At 36.7% G+C, this 25,294-nt stretch overlaps 1 pseudogene; it reads right to left on the bottom strand.

The window, feature by feature from the left end:
* Nucleotides 1-23,568, bottom strand: part of LOC139742046 (uncharacterized) — a 54,407-nt pseudogene extending 30,839 nt beyond the window's left edge.
* Nucleotides 23,569-25,294: the final 1,726 nt, after the last annotated feature.

The raw sequence follows: 25,294 nt of genomic DNA, 5'->3' as shown, positions 1-25,294 counted from the left end.
ATACAAATTACTATTCTGTGAATCAAAGTCAATTCATTTCATACCTAATCAAAGGTCAGAGTGGGTTGGTTAATGGTAATAACTGATACATTAGACAATATCTTACAACTAATCTAGCACACAAAAAAGGCTATGTGATTTGAGTTTACCTTTTCCAGGACAAACCTGAAAAGCTGTATCAAGCAATAATTTATGTATTTATGTTGCATTAAGTATACAACAAATCCACACAAAATGGGATTCCAATATCTTTGACAGTAAAGAGAGCTGTTGTACGTTGGCCGAACTGTGTGACTAACTACCAACATCTTCTTAGATAATCTTTTAAAACGTTCAAAATTTGTAACAAACTCACAAACAAATGACATTACGTAGCATGCTGCTACAAGACTTATCTATAAAAAAAAATGCTCTTAATCACAAGAAAACTAAACAGGACATGATGCTTTTGCTGGTGTTATTCATTTAATGTTTACACAATATAAAAGCTGGCCATCAACCTGGATATATATATGTAATTTTCCTCCATGATCTAGACTTCATCATGAATCTATATTAAGATATTCCTGACTTCGGCTTAAGACCTTCTCATCAGCTGAGATAAATCTGACAGTAAGCAAAGAATCCCAACCTGATGTCTGTTATCACTATTATCATGACCTCATCTAATCCTTGGTATCATCACCATGACGTCTTGGTCTCTAGGGAACCAGCCTCAATTTTCATTGACACTCATCCAAACTGTATCAAGACTCTGTCTCCTCATCCCAGCCTTTGTTCTACATACCCCAGTACTCCCTTTTGGCTTCTGATACTTCCCATTCATCTTTTCACACGACCCAATTCAATGTATTTACCTGACCTACTCATGTTTCACAATTCCCTCTAGTTCCTAGTTTATAGTAAAGCTGTCTACTACGGTCACAGAGTGGCATGGATTCATGCTGACAAGAAATGAGAGGCAAATTTTACCCTCCTGCAAACATGTCCTCAGGAAAGTGAAGGAATCCTGACACAAGATTAAACCATGTAACTATATTGAAAATCCATTATGGTCACAAGAAATATATAAAGAGGTGACAAAAAGAAGAAGTATGATAAATACTGATAATGGGGAATAGTCGGTAATGAAAAGGCATGTATTGTTAATTCTCTGTATCTCGGATAGTGCAAATTATCATGAAATCCAGTCAAAATCCCATAACACCCATGGCATTGCATAATAGCTTTTTAGCGCACCTACTACCTACTACATGCATATTTCTCACCACAGTGACCACTGCTTCAGTGTTGAAGAGGCCCACTGATTCTCATACTCAATGATATATGCCAGTGGTGCATACATAGCACACAAGCACAATCATGGCTCAAAATGAAGTTATGAAACAACCAACAATGTTCCATGGTTATGCTACGTCAATCAAAGGTTTTTGGTTCTTATTCTCTAACTTCATTCAGAGCGGTGACAATGCCCACGTTCCACATATGCACCACTGGTATATATCATGGAGTACAAGAATCAGTGGTGAAATGTCCGTGTTGTTCAGTTGTTCAATGCTTAAACTCACCTTTCTTGAGTTGTATCTGGATAAGTACGGAAGAGGAATGGATATCGGTCCTTGCTGGACAGACTGGGTGAGTCTGACCGGTAGCTGACCACCACTGTGTTGAGAAACTTGGACACACTTGCCACCACCTCAGTCTCTGCAGAACACATCGGACCAACTAGTCCTACAGAAAGAGAGCATTGAAGTCATTAATACTATATGTTGCAGAATTGACTCTGGTTTGTGAGCAATTACAAATGACCACCCAGTATTGATGACAAATCACATACCTCACAGACTCAAGAGCTAGATTTGGGGGAAAGGGATTTACACATTCATTTCTATCATTTCTATCTCAAAACCACACAGACTACTCATTCTGAATTTTATCCAGCTTTACTATCAGGACCCATTTCATTTCTGCACTATAAGACCATGCTTCTCACTATGACCACAATCAATGCAGTAATTTAAGAGAGGTAGATTAAGCTGCTCTTCTCTAAATTGAAAATGACACTCATTATTTTAATGAGTGCCTCTAATACAGAGACTTTGTGTTACATGCCTGAAATTAAAAAAGGAAGGAAATCAAATGTAGGCTATCTGATGAGCGTTCTTGTTATCATTATTTACAATTTAAATGACCGACAAATTGGTTTGATGTACTTGGATTCTTTAAAGAAGTGAGTCCACTTTGACTCAACTGCCTATCCCCCCCCCCCCCCCCCTCCCCACAGATTACTACTCAGTCAAGGCCACATTACACCTACGATTACAATCATGAACTCAGTAGTTAAAAGTCAAAATCAATACCTTGAACACAATTTTACGCTATGTGATGGATTCTCAACACAGCTGTACAAATAAAATGGTTTCAGTAATAAATCTAGTCGTCTTGAGAACTGTAGAAAAGCTATGTACCCTTACAGATATTGCAAATCACAAAGCCACAACAGTGTTACAATCATGCATTTCCTGCCAAAAGGAATGTTTTCAATTTTCTAAAGGAAATGATTGGTGGGCAGTAGAGGTATCAAGTTTGGCACAGTGCTTTCTACTGACGAGTGACTGGCAGGACCTTTAGCTTTCCTTACCTGCAAGAGACTGGCCCCTGTCTTCATAGAACTTGAAGTAGGAGAGGAGAGATGTTTCTGGATCGCATCCTGTTTCCATGGCAGCAAGCTCCAACTTGAAGCTCTGGAGGATACTTTGGTCAGCATTGACGGCCTCCACTGCCATCCTGGCTCCTGGCTCAATGCCAGAGTGGCTGGACAGGGGGTTGGTGAGGCTGTTAAACAATCCGCCCAGCAGAATGGTACGACGGATACCCACTGTGCCTGTGATAAACGTTTAGCAATGTCAAGGTTACTACAGAACCAGAGAAGTGGTCAGTGACATAGTACACCATAGCCACTAGTGATAAGAGATTCCTTCTCTGATACAACCTCTTTTCTCATTCCTTCATTATGCTTACTCCAGATCTTCAAGATGATTTCACCCCAAACTATTTGGGAGAATTACAATTCTGATTCATCAAAAAAAATTATAGACAAAATGGTAATGCCCAAAAATCTGAAAGTGGAAGATAAAATTGTGCATCTGTGGGCACATGAAACACTACAAAGAATACTACAGAGATATGCATTCCAGGCATGTGGTCTTAAAATGTAACATACAGATGCAATGTTAGAAATCCCCCATGACATTTTTTTTTTCTTGTTTCTACGACTCACAGGAAATTCCAGGAAATTTTAAGAACGTGTTCCCTTTCTTGTTGTAAAAGCCACAATCTATGCCATATTGTAACATCAGCTGTCCTCATTTCAGATGTCATTTTCAGCTGGAATCAGAGATCAATTGATATTACCTCAGGAGAAGGTTACTTCCTAAAATGACAGAAAATGAGACAAAATTTAAAAACGGGGCTGAAAATTATCTGCTTGCCCAGGTTTACCCAAGAGAAAAATATCCAAGGTTAAAATTAAAAGTTTATTAGAAAAATATGGACATCACTGAATATCTGCCCATTATATGTCAGGGGCTTGAGAGGATGGGCATGGTTTAACCCATTGAGAACGAGTCCCGAGTATACTCGGGCAGGTGTCTATTAGATGGGAAATGCGTGTGGTAGCAAAATCAAACCGTCCTCAACAGGTTAATGGCAAGTTCTGTATCATACATTGTAAAGGGAGAAATCTTGATAATATTAAGAAAGGTGTCTGAATCAAAGACAGATGCAATATAAATGACATTGATGAAATCAAAGAAAGCATTGAGATGAAGTGAATTTGGATAGACACAGAAAACAGTCCCACACTTTAACCAGGAGTATGAGGCTTTGTACTGGTAGATTTCAGGGTCACATGACACAAACAGATTCTCTCAAGGTACCCATATATTCCAGCAGCTATAACTTCCCTTATGTTTGCTTAATCCTGATGAAATTTGACTGACTGATAACTTTGAACTTTTACAAAGTTTGGTTACAGTTTCTTATTCTGAAGATTTGTAATTGCAAAAATGACATAAGGTTTGTTATTCTGAAGGTCTGCTAATCTGAAAATGTAATAAGGTTCAGTACTTGTAAGATTTCTTAATTAGAAAAAATGAAAAAAAAAAATTATTCAAAAATTTCATTAATCCAAAAATAAAATAAGGTTTGTAATTCTAAAGGTTCATTAGTATGCACTATTTTAATTTTTGGATTTTCAAACTTTACAAAATTTTTGGACCATCAAACCTTCCATATTTAATTTTCATATACACTAACACTTCTGACGAACCTTCAGAAATTCGAACATTGCCCACAAATTTATCCTTTGGTGTTTTCTTCTTCAAATCACATATTATAACTAGCAACAATGTTCGAGTGTCAAAATATGTTTATTATAACTGTCGTTTATTTATTTCACCATAAGGCTCCTTAAAGGCTATGACAGTTATGGTGGTCCCTATCTGGCATTGTAACATTACTAGCTTTATTCTGTGAGAAGTAAAAGTACAAAAGCTTAGGAAGAGTCCATCATCTCACCACTTGGTATCCATGGTTCCCAGGTTCCTTCGTTTCTCTGAACCCACTGACACGCAAACTCAGTCATATCTAGCCGACTAAAGTAAAAGTTGTACATAATGGACTCCATGCGAGAATTGGAAAATCGCACATCCTTCAGGAGGTCATAGACGTATGGAGCACCTGTCACCAGAGGGCGCCACACTACTTTGTGTACGTTCTGCCACGGGGCATCACAGCCGCCAGTATCTTCCACTAATTCAAAGATTTGTAATGGGGAAAGAACAAGCAAATGAACATGATTATGATAATGTTGATAAGTGATCATGTAACCTGTATACACTGGTTTTCGATCTAATAGCATTTCACAATACTTTTCATGCTTTTGCAGTCGATCAGCATACCTAAATGTGTTGTGATTTGTTGGTTGTTGTTGGTTGTTGGCTGTTGTTGTTGTTGTTGCTGTTGTTGTTGTTGTTGTTGTTGTTGTTGTTGTTGTTGTTGTTGTTGTCGTCGTCGTCGTCGTCGTCGTTGTTGTTGTTGTTTATGGCTTTTATGAGGTTAGCATTTGTTATATTACATTGAACACCATTGTTCATACATAATATATGGACTCCTTTGACAATTGGCCTTAAACTGAAGGGGCAATCCACCCTGTGAATAGAAATGAATTAACTTTCAAAACAAAATCTTCAATGATTTTGCAAATTGCATGTTGTTTGTATTTCATATTGGTATGTCAGTTCTTTGTTGAAATCTACAGGCATCTGTCATAGGGAAGAAAACCAAATGTATGAAATGAAACAATAGACAAAAAGAAATGACTTACTAGTTTGTTCCTGTTGGCATGAAGGGAAGGCAATGCGACTAAAGGCACCAGCTGAGGTGATGTCATTAGGTGTCCAGTTGAAGAACAGTGTAGGCTGACCATTCTCTTGCCTCTCCTGGATTGTGGACACAAGGTTGGCTCCAATCCATGCCACGCCCACCATCAAACCAAGACTCTGGATCTGGGTTGTTAGCATCTCAAAGTTAGACTCTAGGCATCAAATGAAATCAAAATGAAATGTATGGATGAAAGAGGGCAATTTGTTCTACCCATTAGTCACACTTTTGCATTTTAGGTTGGACGTAATATACCAGTGGCGGATCCAGAGGGTGGCGCACCGCGCACGTGCCCCCTTTTTTATTTGTTGGTAAAACAAAAGAAATAAAAAGAAAAAGTGAGATGAAACCCAGAAGTAGCACCAATAATATTGTTTGCGCCCCCATTTACGGAATTCATGTATCTGCCCCTGTATACCCACAGGCATTGTACCCTTCATTCATCTCTAAGGTGACAGGGGAGTGTCACAAATAACTTCAAGGCTATACAGAAAAGTTATACAAGCTCTAAAGAAAAAAAAAGAATGGAAAAAATACAAGATGGCAAATTGTAATGATATGTATATACATCAAATATCTCTAAACTTCACAATCAAATTCCTTGTAATCATTGCACATCCTCATAGGTTATGTCACCACAAAATCTGCATAGAGTCACTAGACATGAACTTTCTGAATTTGATATGAACAAACTTTTTTCCCATGACATACTATATTCTGCCCAGATACCGAAATAGTATGTAAGCTTCTAAATAATAAATACAGCTTTGAGAATCGGCTATAAAGTCAAGATGCTCACAAGCTCAGTTTCAGTTTCAGTTTGATTTTATTCCTGGTTTGTTTGTTTTGTTGTTTGTTTGTTTTTCATGCAAATAATAAATGAATTAGCAGTACATGTATTTAAACAAAGATGTATATAATAAATTCAGTGTTATGATCAATCTTTAAATTTTAGAACAAAAAAAAATGAAATCAAAGAAGTCGACACTACACTCTTTGACAGAGAAAAGAAAATAATGTAGTCTGCTATCTTAAGCACGTGCTTGAAGTGATGATAGCCTCAGAAAAAAACAAGATAAAAGGAAACATGCACAAAAATGGAAAATTTGCCATTAAAACTTGTCTTGTGCTAATCTAAACCACCAAAACCTGTTTTAAGCCAATCACTTCATCTTGCAATTTCTTAGCTTTAATTTCTACAAGTTGACAGTAATGTGATCATACTTGATAAATTATAGCTACCATGTCCTTAAACCAGAGGCCTACAAACTACAGTCATGATTAGTGGCCTGGGGCAGACAGAAATCACTGCAAGGGAAATGTGAGGACATTTGGCACATATATTTTACTTGGGCAAAAGGGAAAATGTTTTCAATACCACTATTTCTTTAGCTGCTCATTTCCACTTATTTTTTATTATTCTTTTTTTTTTTTGGCTGAATATGCTGCAGCTGCTAAATAGATATAAAGGTAACCCATAGAGGTGACATCTGGCAAACTTATAATATAGGCCTACACAAAAACATTGCATGTGTGTAATTATCAAAAACAGTTATTTTCTAAATTCTCTTGCAGTAAGCCCTATACCTTTTTCTACCTGCAAAAAAATCTTCCAACAAGTGAATACACACACACACACACACACACACACACACACACACACACACATGCACACACACCCTACTGCCGCTATGTTAGTTGGTGGAAGTCCTGGTATTGCTAAGGTTCCTTCCACCCAATACTATTGCTTCCTTTTCACCTAATTTGATTTTCCTCCTAGTTATCGGCCCTCCCTTCAAGCCGAGTTTGAAGGGAAGGAGAAGATCCCTCTCAATCATCCATCTGACAACACTTTTCTCATTCTCACTTGCCTGCCTCATTTCTGACTAGGGTTTTCTTCTTTACTTGATTGAGCTGTGCTCTACACTACTCACTATAATCACAAAAGTATGAAGTTATTATTGAAGAATGAAAGAAATGCCATCACTTCAGGTAAGGTTTTGACTGAAAAATTACTCATTATAGATCTGATATGAAATGAACATCATTCCCTAAACTGAGAGAGAAAATACAGATCAAATAAAAGAAAACATTAAACATATTGGATTTTTTTTAACATTAACTGTAGACTCAATGTTACCAACAACTTGTCTAATACTGGTATACGGGTAGATGATCATTTACAACAAGAAATATTTATTAGTGGAAAAATGAGCAAAGAAAATGGGATTCCATCGGGATATATGTGATATAACATGAGCACACGACATACCATGGTAATTTTTTTTTTATAAAAGACAAACACGCAATGATGGGGAAACATGTGGCTCATTTCTTGGCTCAAGCACTGTCAAACTTTGTTGTTCATGGCTTCATGCCAGAAAGAGACGACACAATCAAATTGAATTAATTACATGAGACATATGAGACCAATCTATGGCTGACAGACTGATGAAAACCTGGCTAAAATACAAAAGGTGTTCCCTTTACAAAGATATCCAGGCTCACCACATCTTCGCTTAAACAAAGACTTGTCCATAAACACATTTGTTTCATTTTTAACAATATCATTGTCAATGTCCTAGGCATTAGCTGTCAGGGCAGATAATAGTTTGTCTGCTGAGAATGAGAAGGGCATTAAGGTGCCTCAAACACTACATGGCTTTAGTGGCAATTTAACGCCCTTATCATTCTCAACCGATGAGTTGAAAGTTATTCATAAATCTGTTAGACTGTGTATCCTCTGGAACAAGGCAGCTGGAAAGATGGTATTAAGAAGTTTGAGAATACACCCAAAATAGATTAGTTATAAGTGTGTAGTCTGTGAAATACAGTAGACAGTATTTCACTGGAAATTTAGCAACACAAATAAATAATAAGAAAGGCTTTATTGCTCAATCTTATTGTTGTTCTTTGATATTATGATTTTTTTATGTGCTAATAATTCATATTTTGCTTGTTTGACTGTTTTTAATGGAAATGTAATTAATATGAAGAGATTAGTCAATTTCTATACCTGAAAGTCAAATAATTTGCGATGATATATACAAAGGAACAGTTCAGAACTGACATTAGCATTGACAAGACTAGCTGTCAAAGACACCTGTTGGAGATGTGAGAGAAGTGTGAGTTGAATCATAGACTGAAATTTATTGGTGGATCCTGCTTTCTTCATAAGGATGGCAATGGATAAGACTGCAGTATTATTTCACAGCATCATTAAATCATTTTGTTGCTAATGTTGACTGCTACCTATAGAATTACCATAACATTGACGCCTACACTCAGTTCAATGACTGCAAATCTCATCAAAACTAATCAGGGCATTTTGACAGAAATCAATGTAACTCTCTTTTTCTTTACACAAATCTTTGCAGCACAAGTCCATAATTTTCAAATTTGTCTAATTTTGTTATTAAAGAAGTACCAAGTAGATTTAAAATTGAGCCATATTTGAGGACATGTTTCCAGTTACCTTGTCAGATGGCTGTAAGCTATGTTAGTGTTAATGAGAAGGGAATTCTTTCTGTGGAGAGAATAGTGTAGGCACAGAAGGTTGTTTGGTTGGTTGGTTGGTTGGTTGGTTGGTTGGTTGGTTGGTTGTTATTTTTTTTGCTCTTTCTCTGTGTGAATAGATTGTATACTCAATCTATATCAGTATGAAAACCAAGTGAAAAAGAAGATATTACGTTGGGATTTGAATCCGCATAACCTACTGCTTTTCAGCTTGGCGTTCATAAATAATACAGATTGCTCATACGATGTTATTCACAGAGAATAACAGCAGCAAAGAAACCAATGTGATGTAATTGTTAATATTAAATATTCATGCAGAAAGAGCACAAGCAAAGGATGATAATATTTTCATGATAGTGCTTATAGACTTCCTTTTAAGACTGCCTGGCTGTCTTAACAGTTAAAAATTACACCACAATCATAATAATTCACAGGTATGCTGCAGGACAAAGTGATAACTAGGGCTTTATATTTCTGATCTAGATCACTTCTTATCTCTGCTGTTTTGCCATCCTCTCTGTGAAGAGATTGATATGCTGTACCCTGACTTGATTCTTGTATTTTGATCGTTACCTCTTTCAACTTTTCATTTGTCAATATCCAGAAGCAAACCTGTGCAGAAAAGATGGTATCTTCATACAGTGTATGTCATCCAGGGCTGAGTCTTTCAGAAGCAAAATTATCAGGTTTTCTGATTACAATACAAATAACAAAGGTGTGTTTTTGTTTTTTTTTTAATGTAGGTGAATATACTACCTCCAGTCTTACCTGGGTAATCTGCCAAGAGCAAGACACACTCTGAGGTATTCTTGCACCAAGGGGGGTAGTACACTCCATTAGTACACTCTGGTCGGTCACAGTATTTCTGACCGCGGTACATGGCAGTGGTCACAGGTTCACGGGTCAGTATCTCAATCTCCTTAGTGGACACGGTCACATAGCTGGCCATCTGTGAGCCCTGCAGGATCCTCCAGTGGTCAATCACTAGGCTCTGTGTCATCCAGAGATTGCTGACCAGAGCTGATGTCACGTACCAGCCAAACCTAAGATGACAATGATGGTGAAGTGTTGGTAGTGGTAGAGTTCATGACCTCAAACATCGTAACATCTCATGCATCTTTTACATCCTTTTTGGTCTATGCCCTAAAGATGACAACTTCTCATTTATACAGGAAATATATCAATGTCAGAATACTTAATTCTATTAAGCACTAGTCTGTCATACGTGTTTCAATGAAATTATTGATGGTTGATTCCAACAGAAAGGATAAAAACCATTTGTTAATGATGGTGATATTAGCAAGAGTGTCAGTAGTAGAGCAATGAGAGAAAAGATTAACATCTGAAAGGGAAAGAGAGTAGGAGCATGAGGGTGACAATGACATTAATCAATGCATCCAACAGTTTCTATCTGACCAGGAGATTCATTGCAAGCATGTTTCAATTTCATGACACTCATTCAATTCACAGATGACACTTTCATTTCATTCAATTTACAGACGACTCTTTTATTTCATTCAATTTCTCTTTCTTCACTCTGTGTAGACCCACTTGTTAAAAAAAATACATGGAAATTGTTCTGTTCACAAGAAGAATGAAGATCATTATATACATGATATGACATGAAGACATGATGACATAAACAGGAATGTGAACAAATTGCAAAAAAAAAAAAAAGGCATAGTACTTTTAAATCCATTATTACTCAAAATTTGACGCTGTTTTTGGTGCCCCAGGGTACCAACTAGAAATCTACAACTTCGTTGAAGTATTTTCTTTTCAGTGCTGCACCCTGGGTTTAAAATAAAAAAGCATTGGGTAAAACTAATTTTTAGTGCACTGTGGAAGAAAATTACTTAACAACGATGAGCTCAGCAGTGCAGCTGCATCATAACATTGGCACTTATCAAACACACTACACCAGTGATCTCAGTGTCACACACAGATGACTACATCGCACTCTGCATTACCAATCCATGGGAGATGTAGAGATAAGTAATTGTACGACAGGTTTATGGTTCCAAATGATCTCATTCTGAAATAATGTTCAAAATTGTAATAACATGGTTTGAAAACAAAATAAAAGTATCATTATTATCATACTATTACTATTGTTATCACAGTTAACCACAAAAAAAATCTTTATAACTAATAGGCTGAATATAGCATTGGGATCATTATCGCAGAGTGATAATGGCAGTGTGTAAATATATATCTTACAAACACAAGATGGCACCATACAATGTAGTACCCTGGGGCATGGCGGTACTCTGGGGTACCACCTGGTGCATCATTCAATTCATTAGATTAACTTTACATCTCACCTGGCTTGCATCCCGATGGGTCCTAGGTCCAAGACCTCTTGAGTGTCTAGCCATGCCTGGAGACTAAGGGGGTCATCTAGCCACACCTCTGGGTTGATGGAAGGGGAATTAGCCCCATGGGGGGCATGCTCAGAACATCTAATATAACAAACATAAATAAAGTGATTAGTCAACCAACATTTGATATCATAATGTGTAAGGCAACACAGCTGACACCACGTCATGCATTGACTAGATGCAGGTATTGCCTCATCCGAAACATCCCATTGGTATTATCAGTCACTGAATTTCATTAGAAATTGTTGTGTCTAAGTTATCAAATATTTAAACTTTGTATGAAGATGCATGCTGAAGAGTAAAGCTGGGTGAATTGATGGTTAATTTGAATCGGGTTAGGAAGCTACCAATTGTCTCTTGTAAGGCCAAAGATAAAGTCAGAAAAAGCTCACCATTATCTTCACTCATCAAATCATATAGGATCCTTTAAGAATTGCCTCCTCTATGAAAACAAGCCCCAAATCGTAATGCCACATGGGTAGAAGTAACATGAACAGGGTCACTTTGAGCACCATGTCAGCCAATTGTTTCATTCAGGTATCCCCTTGCACCCACTACAATACCCTTTCATGTATTGTTACTACTTAAAATGGTGGAAAAGGGATTCTCACGGGGCAGGTCAGTCCACTCAATCCTATTCTTGAGGCAGAATACTGTAAAACATGATATATTCGCGGCACAAAATTTTCGCGAATTGGAGCCGACGGCCTTTTTCGTCGCAAGAGATTTTCGCGAATTGCCTCTTGCGTTCAATGCATATAGTGTAGATAAGAAATTTCGCGTGCATTTTAATTTCGCGAATCTTGGCACTCGCGAAATTAAAATGCACACGAACATTTCTCGTTTTACAGTACCTCACACTTCAAACTGTCACTTTCAGTGCAGTAAGATGGGATAGGGAGGAAATGCAAGTATATATACCATTGACTTTGGTGGATACTGAAGCTTGTTGAAGGAAATGAAAGTATAGACAACTGATTTCGGTGGATACTTGAAGCTTTTTTTTTTTTGTGGTATTGCTTGTTTTTGTGATAATGCACCCAATGGCACTTTCAAGAAAACAATAGAAAATTGAAAAAGTAAAAAAGAAAAATTGATCACACACTTTGCCCGATTTATATTGTTTTTCTTGCCCTTTCTAGACAAATTGTAGCAAAAAAAAAAAAAAGCTGCTGAAAACTGCTTATCCAATAGTGGAGAGCCAATGGAGTTCCTTTCTAAACAAGGTACTTCCTACTGCTGAATATATTAATGTTTTGAGGTGGGAGCAAATATAATTGTAAAACAAAAGCCATGATCACAATTCAGTGAATTTTATTTGTGCATATGTGATAAGGCTTTTGTATTGTTAATCCATAAAAGATACATATTGGAAATCATCTTGCCTTTATTACCTACTAGCCTAATAAAGTGTCTGCACGTTAAGAGAAATATTTGATAGGTCTACCAGAAGATCTGGTTTAAAAGAACATAAAACTGTCTTGAGCACACTTTAACCTCACAGAGAGCAATCAAGCCAAAAAGACTTGTCCTGGCTAGTAATAACAATAAATGGATCAATCCAGGTTACAGTCAAAGACTTTAAAAAAGAAATTAACAAAAGCAGTACAAAGAATGACAAATTACTGGAAATCACATGAAAGATACACCCATACTTTTGAATTCATTGCAAAATTTTTCTAATGATCCCTTGTGATGTATGTGGTGGACTTTCAGTCACATTGCAGTGTGCAGAATAGCTTTCCTGGCATTTTTTTTTTTTGCATATTAAGTAATGTTTCTATATTGATGTTGCATGCATTACGAGGTGCCTTTGAATACTACTTCATCATGAACATGTGTCAGTGATATGATGCACATGGAATCATTTTTTACTTTCATTGTTTTCTCACCCAAACCTGCATTAAAAGGTTTTCCATTTTCTGCTCATGAAAATGACGTCAAATCCCAATACTGTCATAAAACGTGTTCATGGAAGCAATGAAGCTCTTTCCATCTAGCCCCCTGTCATTACCCAGTTTCCTCTTTTCCAGCAGCTTGTCTGGAGTGACGTTGATGTTTTGGGGAATACGAGTTCTGACTCACACAAAAGCTACTCAAGTGGAGATCCTTTGTTACTGCCCAGTCTTTGATCCAGACTAGTTTTGAAATGAAGCCTTGCAGGTGAGTTCCAAGGTTAGGACCAGAGGAGATGGATCCCAATAAAAAAAGAAAAAGCTCTTATTGACCACATACAACATACTACTCCCTTACCAAAATATCAGAACACACTTGCTTGAGAATATGGTTTGATTTTCTATTCTCCCTCTCTATGGTTAAAGGGAAGATAAACCCCAAGAACAATGTGGATTGAGTGAAAGCAGCAACATTAGTAGAACATATCAGTGAAAGTTTGAGGAAAATCGGACAATCGATGCAAAAGTTATGGATTTCTAAAGTTTTGGTGTTGGAACCGCTGGAAGAGGAGACTACTAGAGGTTATGACGTATGAGTGGACAACAATGCCAAGAAAATATAAAGAAAATACTACATAAATCCATTTTTCATGAAAATTACAAAGTCCATCAACTTGATATTGACATATGTTAAGGGTAGCAATTATTCCCCCTGCTTTCTGAAAGCGGTTGGTCCACTGCTCTTTCATAATTCTAGAAAAGTTAATTTTTGTTGAATTTCCTTTATATTTTCTTTGTATTGCTGTCCACTCATACGTCATATCCTCTAGTAGTCTCCTCATCAAGCGGTTCCGACACCAAAACTTTAAAAATTCATAACTTTTGCATCGATTGTCCGATTTTCCTCAAACTTTCACTGATGTGTTCTACTAATGTTGCTGCTTTCACTAAATCCACATTGCTTTTTGGGTTTACCTTCCCTTAAAGCTGAGGAAAGCTTGATTATTCTAGGAAGCTGATTTTGCTATGACACACATTTTCCATAGACACCTGCCCAAGTATACTCGGGACTAGTCATTAACAAGTTAATAACATCAGGAACATTGTTTAGATGCAAATATCACCAAAATCAAACAATGTTGGTCCTACATTTGAATAGAAACATAAATTCTACACACTTCTTCTGTTTACTTTCAGAGTTACGGAGGACATGCAAATATTGGTAAAATAGTGGCTTTGGTGAAAAGTTTCAGTAGAATACAGTAGATATCGCAATGTAATGAGATTAATCTTAATTTTCTGTGTGGCAGTTAGAAATATATACCACTGGTTGATAACCAGAAAAGAAAAATTACTGTATTAATGTTTAAACTGTCAGCTAAATTATCATTTGTGTTGTTATGTAGTAAGATTTCTTCTTACTGTAACCCGTTGAGGACGGGCTGATTTTGCTACAACACGCATTTCCCACAGACACTTGTCCAAGAATACTCGGCACTCCTCCTCAACAGGTTAAATGATCATACAAGAAACCTTTAGGGCCCTTTGATATGATTTTAAAACTGTAAAGCCTGAATAATGGCTATGAATGTTATACTGCTCATTATCAAGGACCTAATTAATGATCATATGTATACCTTATGCATCATCATTAAACTGTTGTAAGCCTAGTAATCCTTACAAGGTTTACAATGTCAGGACTGCTTCTATCCTCACAGCTAACTTTTTTTATCTCATAGCAGTACAAATGTATTTCAGTATTACATCTATGGTAGCAAGGTGACAGAGAGTAAAATGGAAAATGTCCTTTCCCCTTGGCTTTTATAAAAGGACAGGGCATATATATAGTGGCTGTAAGCTTCCTAAATCTCAACTTTATGGATACAATTGTTGCCCTTTTGTCAAATTTTCTACATTTCAAACACTCTTCGTATAATATACAAGTCCAAGCTGAAAATGAGACCTCCTTCTAATGGGCACAACTGTTTTGACCATGACACAAGGTACTAACAGCAGTCATTGTGAAACAAAGTAGTCACATATTGTTGATTCAATATGATACCATATATCCAAAAGCTAGAGAAAACAACCCACACAGACATGATGCTAAGTGTATGAGCATTTCAACATGATGAAACAAAGTATCTAAGAAGTAGGCAACTAAGGTAAATTGAACTAAAATAGTCTAGAAAAGTTAAATCAATAGTCACAGGTTTGCGCTTTATGGGTCCTGGTCTTCAGCCTAATGTAGACTAATGTATATCAAATAACTTTGCATCTCTCTCTTACAAGATGATTCCTACTACAGGTATATCATATAGAAGTATTGATAAAATTTAATCATGTTCTTTTCAGTCCCTAAACCCTTTAGACCCATTATGACCAATAGGGCCCTGCATTTTATACATCCAGATCCAGAACCAGATCCAGATCCAGATTCAACCCCCTCCACTCCCCTCCCCTCTCTCCTGGGGCCCAACCAGACCATCAGTGACACTGTCATAAACAACCAACAATCACAGCCTTTAATAAAACTGTTACAGATTTAGGACATTAACACTCGCTAATAAGAGGCAGGAAATTACTTGCGGTTTGCCAATAGTTACATACATAGCAGTCTAATATCTTGTGGTTCATTCCTCTGAGGTCATTGACTTGCCTACTAAATACAAACATTTGAATCAGGGCTGCATATGAAATTTCAACCTGACGTGCTCATCACAAAAATTAAGTATTAAATGGTATAAAAACTATGAGTTTACGAATTATGATAGGGGCATAAATTGTTTCTTTTAAAAGTGTGTCACACAACAGCACCTGATTTGTAAGCTTCCAAATTTAGACAAATTTGCTCTTTGTCAATGCAATAGATTTTTGAATGATAAACATTTTTTTTCCCCACACATTATTGTTATCATCTTTCTTTTGCAAACTAAATGCTCCATTAGGTAGCATTCTATTGTAAATTCTCAAGAAACCCTCATTACCAAACTTATCAAAGGACCGCTTACTTTTATGGCAAAACTAAGTTTAATTTCGAATTTGCATTCAACTGAATAACAAAGGCTAAAGTCATCTTGCTATGAAGAAAAAAAATCAACATCATTCATTTCAAGATTAAACATCACTCACCTGTAAAGGGTATGTTTGATGAGTTTAGTAAACCACTATCAGAAATGAAATTTGGTGGGTTTTTTTTTTAAGGATATCAATTTATTAAGCAATGAAGGACACAATCTATCTTGAAGGTGATAAATCATCTGAAAATTTCACACCTTCTTGATGAGTAAAGCCCTCAAATCTCAACAGACCTATTAATCTGAAAGTGATGCATGCTTGTGGTTTACTTTGACCCATTTCAATTTGAAAAAGCATTCTTAGGTGCCTCAGTCTTGAAGAGAATAAACTGCAAGTCATCACATCCATTTGAACTGAAGGTTATTTGTCAGCCAACACTTATGCCATACGGATAGGAAAGATTACTCCAACCTTTGTCTAGTGAATGCATATAATGCTTTGAGAATAATGTACTTATCAAATTAGTTAATTAGTAACAGTTACTTACAATTAGTGAGATAAAAATATAGTAATTTCTTTAGAATTTCCTTTACCATACATATCAAGTTTCCTTTCGAGCAAAAGTCATGATGATAATTGTCATCACATACCAAGTAAACAAGTAATTCATTGGTTATTTCATCCACACATAAGTTAACACTCACTTCCACATATCTTGAATTTTTTTACAGAAGAAACAAAAAGCAAAAAAAAAAACATGTTTAAGAAAACTGTTCATGCACATTTTTGAACTGAATGCTATGTGTTTGTAGAAGTGCTTGATTATCTCAATAAATGTACATTAAATGAATCATTGAAGTGTATGTATACATTGACAAAGCACTCTGTGGAAGTAGTTCAAGAGGAAATGTACCTGCATATTAAGACTGAACTTTACTGACATTTAGTAAATTGCTTGGGAGAAGCATTACTTTATATATGGACTTGATCAGATAATGAAAGGAAAAAAGAAATTAAGGAATTGTATGTCCACTTATAAGCAAATAACCAGATGAAAATAACAAAAATGCAGTACCCTACACAGTATGTTTGGCACATATAAAGCCCCTGCACGGCACATTATGAAATATATTGGAATACATTTATAGCTTTGTCTTAGCTTTGTGTCTTCTTCTTATTGTTCATTCTTCACTGAGTGGACTAACCAACATCTACCAGCAGGCTTTCTGACCTTGTGATGTCATGATGCAGCAAAATGTTCTAAAACTTATTTATTCACTTATCTATCTATCTATTTATCTATTTATTTATTCATTTGTTATTTATCTATCTATTTATCTATCTATCTATCTATCTATCTATTTATTTATTTGTTATTTATCTATTAGTCTTGCTTTCACAGGGTTGCTCCATCAGTGAGTTGAACACTGTTGTTCGTGGAGGCCCTGCATATGGACAATACACACATGTATTCATAAACACCAAAGATTCCCAACAATCACAGACAAGCAAACTACAGCTGAGGTAAGTAGCTTATTTGTATGTGTCTATGAAACCAGGGAGGTGGGAGATTTGAAATATGCATACTCTTCACTAACAATGTGTGCAACTTTCATAATTTGTCATAAAATACAGCAAGCGTCTGATCGCAGATGCTGTGAATATCTCAAAGAACACAAAAATTAAATGTTGGGAAAAGCCCAAACTGAGCTTGACACGTTAAGTCTCTTTAAGAATGGCAATGACTACGAAGCTGAAGCATCTCACTGTGTTGATAGCTACTTGACACTCTCTGAACTTGGCAGGTTTCATGGAAGACTAAGTCACTGCATGCCATGGTTGCATGCTTGGTTACCTAGTGTCCTTGCTCTAGCAAAGATGAGGATGAGAACATCACCTGTGTGACAGTTGCCTAGCAACCTCACAATCCTGACTGAAACTGTACACTGAAGTTTGCTACCCATAGTTAAGCCAAAAAAAAAAAATAAAAAATATGTTGCAGTAAGCTGAATCAAGCTGAATTTCAGTGCTTTGCACTTGCGTAAAATCAAATTTTACTGGCTGACTCTTGTAGTATCTTTAATTAACCCGGTAAGGTTTAACTGCCATTGTCATACAAATAATAATATTCCTGCTCACTTTCAGTTCTACTTTAATGGTTTCAAGTACAGTAATTACAAATTTCTCTGTAAGAAATATGTGCTCTCACGTGACATTTGCAATCTCTATAGATACTGATTAGTGGTCATTTTCCATTCAATATCAAACATATGGATATTTCCAAGGATATGATTCTTCGAGCAATTTGATACTGATACTCAAGTAGATTCTTTTCAGCTCACATTACTATGCTACAGTTTGTATAGCACATTAGCCTGCATCAACAAACAATATGTGAGAACAATATCAGATGGCTTTCTGTGATCTACTATCACAAAAACCCTGGATTGCAGTGTCAATATTGGGGTATTTTCGTACACCTCTGGATGTGATCCCAGACAAACTGTATTATCTAGGCTACTTCTTATCACATTTGTTTGCTCATTGCAGATATGCGGTGGCCTCTATAGCCTGTCTTTCAGTAGTGAATAGGCTACTAGGCTGATGCAGAAGAATGAAGTGTATCAAACTAAACAAAAACAGATCGGTGTTCAAAGCACTGCAGTAACTTTAAACATTAATCCATACACTATCTACCCATGAGACTTCTAGCTATTGATTTCCATGCAGCACTTCTTCTTAAAGATGTAACAGTTCATCATTCATACTAGTTTTGTACACTCTGTAAACCAATGCAATCTCAGCATAATGAGAACAGGACTAACTAGATTGAATAATATGTCATATCCTGCATGAATTAAAATCATAGCATAACTAGATTTGTATTGCATACTTCCATGCCTAAGAGAGGCTACTTAGAAGCTAGCACTAATCTACTGAGTAAGACCATCACCTCACAACACATGCCTACTGTCAACTCTGCATTTATGCTCATAATTAATTCATTTCCACAAATTGATTTCATTGAGATCAATAAATAATTCTTTTGAATATTGGGAGGGGATTTTGATAGTACAAACTCTGGAAATTCTTGCAGTGTTAGAACTACAAGAGATCTCATGCTTTCACACTAACCCAAGTATCACATTTCATCTTCCAAGCACTCTTGCAAATTATACAACAGCTATTTAGAATGTAGCTATCCGATTGGTCGATTGCCCATCACGTGACATTTAGTGAAAAGTTCCATCGCACGCTCTGGCTGTCAGCCGTGCAATTTTGTTTGAGCAAAAATGGATAGCGCATGGCTGACGTCACCCATTTCCATTGACTCCCGTGTTAAACTCAAGATTGACTCGAAGTTTTTGTTCCATCGCATGGCTCTGATGTCACAATAAACAAACATTCGCCGCGCGCACTCAACAATTACAAGCGCGCTAACAAGCGCGTACTTTTGTCACTCATTTCTGTAAACAACTGCGACTGAGCAGCTACTCATTCATCTTTCATGGAAAATGGTTGCCATTTCTGTGCTAAATTCAAGAATCTGTGAGTACCAAATCTGTTGATGTTCGAGGTGTTGTATAAAACAAATAGTGTATGGTTAGTATTTGTATAATATTACCTTAACCCATTGAGGACGAGTCCCGAGTAGATCAGGCAAGTGTCTATGGGATATGCATGTTGTAGCAAAATCAGCCCGTCCTCAGCGGGTTAAAACATAGCAAACTTGGTCTTGAGGACTTTGAGGGCATCAGTGTCCATTTATCACAATACTACTCATCAAATTTGTGAAAATAATAGATGAATAAATCAATATATATATATATATATATATATATATATATATGCATTTTAAAAATGAAGATCAAAGTGTAAAAATTGGCTCCTAATTATCCAAGTCCAAATGGGAGCTTCCCTGGATGTACCATACCCTTGAAAGTACATTCGCTAATGTGTTCACTAAGAGTATTTGTGGTTTCAAAGAATTTTCTTTTATATATATACAGTCAACCTCGCATACCTCGAATTAGTCAGGACTGAAGAAAATGGTTTGACGTACGCGAACTTCGAGGTCCGCGTACATCGAATTTTCTTCGACTTATCCGACGTTTATCGATGTTCAACATGGTATCTGCTATAGTACCTACCAATTGTTTGCATGCTTGTCGATTGGAATTGAATCGACTTTAATATGACTGAATTGAATGGATATCGATGTTCTTCTTTCAACACTATTTTCTGGTGGACAATGAAATCACCTATCACCATAAAAACAAAAAGAAAATACCGTTGGTATGTAATAGAGTGCAAGACGGGGTTGCAGAATATGCGTGCTGAATGTACATTGCGTGTGGATGACTGTGGTGTGTCTACAGAATACCATGTATGCATTTGCGTACGTAATACTCGTACACGTCATGTGGAGAAACCCCTCGAAACACAAATTAAATTTACCAAGCAGACAGTTACACAAGAATCACACGAATCACATTCTTAGCTTTGCAAACTTTTAATATTTCGCATAACTATTGGTGTACATGTAGCTCACCAAGAACATCTAGAGCTACAGGGAGCGACGGCAATGTCGCACCGCTAGGCACCGGTCTTCTGTGTGTCTACCAGCAGCACTCACAGTCAGCGAGCAGTGCCTAGCTAGCTATGCTGTTTTGACGAGATGAACACGTGGTTATATATGGATGAGAAATTAGCGCAATAAACATTATGTAGAGAACGGCAACGTGCACGTGGCGAACATCATACAGTGTATGTGTATGCGTGCACAGATGCGTGATTGGGAGAATAACGGTCGTGTAGAGGGTGACTCATGGCCGACAGTACAAAGCAAATTCAAACAAAACCAGATGTATTAACATGTGATAATACAGCCGCAATCAGTAATAAGTGCAGCACACGAAGGATGGGCTACTTGGTTGCCAAAAAACAGTATTGAGTAATATCGCAAGATCAGATGCAGGCTACGGCTTCTGAGTACAGTGCTATTACTGTAATCATAAACATTTACCAAAGAGGATTGTTCACATAAAAAGAAAGAGAAACAATCTTAGGGGGCCTATAGGATTGTGCTAGAAAAGAAAAACTTTAAATTACCGAAAACTCAAATAAGATTCAAGTCAAAACAGGGGTAAAGTAAATGATGATTTTTTTTTTGTCTGAAAATCGTACAGTGTATCATTCCGTAACATCTAAATTTATCAGAATAAACTGTTGTCAAATCATATCTATTCTTTATTATGCTAGGCCTATACTTCAAGATCATAAACCACACTATTTTCATAATCGCATTGCTGGAAAAAAAAAAAAGTATTCAGTGCTTGTGTTCTTGGGGGAGAATTAATGAAACCAGGGAGGTGGGAAGAGCCCACCTCCCTGATGAAACAAACTTCGTGAAAGGAAAAAAGTTAGAAAAGCACTATGCAGGACATTGATGTTTGGACAGTGGACCATGATTAATGCCAAAGATATAACTGTCAACTCCTAAGCAGGTGCGCCACGATGGTTAAGAAATCTACGCGCATGGCATGACTATCACGATCACAAATCAGAACACAGTGGTTAAAGAAAAGAAGATGCTGGGGCAGAGCGTAGTGCTATCGTAAGCACTCCATTGGCATGGGTGCTATGTGCATACCGTGTACGTGTGTAGGTAGGTGTTGGGGATTTTTCTTGTCAGCTGTGTATCAGGTATTTCTTTGGGCGCACGATTGTTCTGGTCTCAGAATATTTACAATTGAGTGTGAAAAGATTTGTGACATGTCTTCACTGTTCACGCACGCTTAATCGGAAATGCTGAGTGATGTTTGCAATTTCGATTTGAGCAACATGCTGGGAAAAACAATAAGTTAATTAAGATCAGGACATTAGATTTCCCTTCGAGGTAACCGAACTTCGAGTTAGTTTTTTCGAGCTACGCGAGTTTTAATACACGGAAACTCCATAGGAACAATCGGGACTTTCATTTTGCTCCCGAGGTAAGTGATATTCAGCTAATCCAACTCCCGAGGTAAGCGAGGTTGACTGTATATATTTCTTTTTAATTTGGTAGTCATGGGGGGGGGGGGATCCCCAGGGGGATGCAGCATGGTGCCCATTCTTATAAACAAATATTTCATCACCCTAGTGACAATGCCTGCCAAATTCAGGGACAAATTTTACCAAAGTTCAAGCATACAAGTGGAATTGACATTGGTATGTATCCCCTCTAAAACTGTACCAAATATGTTGTATCTTCTTAGTATTTAATAGTCAAGAAAAACTGCTCTTTGCAAGAAAAACTGCTCATTGCAAGTAAAATGCCAGGGTTACCTATGGCTAATAACAATTAATACATCAGTCTGCAATACTTACGCAGCATCCATACATCCACTAATTGGAGAGAGTGCTTGAGTGGTACTGATGACTTTCTCTTGATCTGTTGCTATGGAGACATTGGCATATCCCATGACTTCTTCTATAAGAATCTTGAGAACATTGTTGGTGAAAGCCTGTGATGGCCGCCATGATGTTGTGCTGCCCCCCAGCACTATTTGATGCACAGTTCCATCCACCACAAAATACTTCTTGGATTCAAAATCTGTAGATGAAAAGGCAATGAAACATGATTTACATATTCTATCTAATTCTTTGATTGCAAACACTGCTGCATTTTGTCGCACGTCATCAGCCTCCTACATTCTAATAAACAGCAATGTCACATATTTGCTAACCACATGACACTATCAAAATTCAATGGCCGTCTTTTCAACATATTAAAAAAATTGCAATTATACAGAGGGAACTATGGAGGAACTACAAAATATTATTACTACTTAGGAAAGGAGTGCAGTTTTAGAAATTCTTGAAATTTAGAGACGTGACAGATTCAATTCAGGCAGGAAAGTTGCTGTGTTTAACATTTGATCATGAGCTTTCTGGTCGATACAACCTGATTTTATTACAAGAACAACTGGAGCAGTCTCAGTAAATTGAGATGATGGTGTGAATCAAGTCACAGCATGCTAGACCCACAGGGCCTACAGGAACTGGGTTTCTGTACTACAGACCTAGATATCATGATGATGGATTCTCTTTACATTGGGGGTTAGCTATCCATCTTTTGTTTTTCCTACACCATGCACTTCATGTTTGCCTGTTGGTGAGGAGTTACCAGCATCAGACAGACTGTCATGCCATAGGGAACATGATGTCATAATTGACAGTATACTAAAGCCACAACACAAAAATTCTGAAAACAATGGAGTGCACATGAGTTTTATGTACTTTAGTATCCACAGGAGACTTCTGACTTCAACCATGTCGGGATCTTATTACTCAGATCAGATGTGCTTCTTTTTGCTTCTCTGAGTTCTTTAACTTTTAACAATAAATAGAGTTATCGATGCAAACAGCCCGACATTCACTTAGATATGTATGCGGGAATACCTTCATGAATTTTAAGTTCAAGTATAATCATGGGAATTCATGCATTCAGTCATGTTTATCATACAATATGAAATGATACTAGTCCACAGTATATCAAGGAATAAGTTACCCCATGTGTTCCCACTTTTGATCACAGATCCAATCACTTAATCTTACTTCTTAAAATTAATACTAAGTTTTATGGTTATAGGTGCTTTTAAGTTGCTGTCCCAAGATAATGGAATTCAATACCACAGCATATTTATCAGTCTGCCACACTGTCTTCATTCAAATCCTCACTGAAGAGTTAATTCATTTGTACATTAAGCATTTCTCTTCAGGGTTCCATTTCATAAAGTCATCTCATAAAAGTCTTTACATAAATCTCAGAATGGCCAAAGTTGCTCATTATGAAGCTATGAGAGACTTTCAAATCCATTACATGAAGTCTCTCATAAGTGTGTCTTATGAGCAAAAGTCTCTCATAGGACTTTCATGAAACAGACCACAGGTATATTAATTCATACAGGTTTATGTTGTGTGTTGTATGTCTAATATTTACCTCTATTGTCACCTTGAATGTAATTTGTCACTTTAATACTTCTTTGTGTGTGTGTGTGTGTGTGTGTGTGTGTGTGTTTGGTGTTTGTGCAAAATAGATGATTGTAAAGCTTGTATAGGAAGCATTAATTTGTTATAACATGTTATACAAGCTGAACTATTATCATTATGATATAAAAAAACATAGAAAGTGTGATATAAGAATATCATATGCCCGAATTCAAGGGTTAATCAATATTTGCCAAAGTTTTAAATTTTCCTGAAGTTACAAACCATACAAATGATGACAAACATTTCATGCATTCATTGGACTGACTTGTCGATAACTTGGTAACTGTCTAAACCATTTTCCATATACTCATCCCACTGAAGAGGGAATACTCAAGAAGATGACTCATGAAACTTGTAACACGCAGGGATGATCGTTGTGAGACGGATGGGATAGCTGACCTAAATCTCCCAATAGATGAGAACAAATAGTGTACCATCCATATGAATCTTTCATCCAAAATGTAGCCTTCTTGTGTGGATAGTACAAAACATGATGCAACACATCTTGGAAGTTTCAATAATTGCTACCATATTGCTTCTGGCTAGCCAAGAGTGTTATTCAGCTGAAAGCTTAATGAGGCACAGTAATAGGAATACCAATATTAAAAATATGAGTTGATGTCATCTCAGATAATTTGATTATAGGTGAAAATTGTGACAATCATTTTGAACTTCTGTAACTTTGTTTTTTCATGTCTGATTTTGAGAAAACTTAAAGCATTCTGTTGGCATAACTGAACAATCTATTAAAGTCAACTTGATGATAAAGTGGAATTGTACTCTAAATATCTGTCCACATGATGAATCCAGCTTTTTTCCTTTCAGCAACAAAAAAAAAGGAATGTTAAGTCTACAGACAAGAATTATTTCTTTACGCCCTTTCTTGCCCGTACTGTCAGATGTGCATTCACACATCAAATAAAATATTTCCACATTTTCAGAGAAAATCCACATGAAAGCTATCTCACAGTTGATTTCTTCTTTTATTCATACTCAGCTTCTAGTATG

This window comes from Diadema antillarum, unplaced genomic scaffold (genome assembly GCF_040938485.1).
Source record: "Diadema antillarum isolate AM-2024a unplaced genomic scaffold, OU_Dant_1.0 seq00000975_RagTag, whole genome shotgun sequence".
NCBI classification, from domain to species: Eukaryota; Metazoa; Echinodermata; class Echinoidea; order Diadematoida; family Diadematidae; genus Diadema; species Diadema antillarum.
The sequence above is the reverse complement of the archived record's forward strand: the minus strand, read 5'-3'. Positions and strand labels throughout refer to the sequence as shown.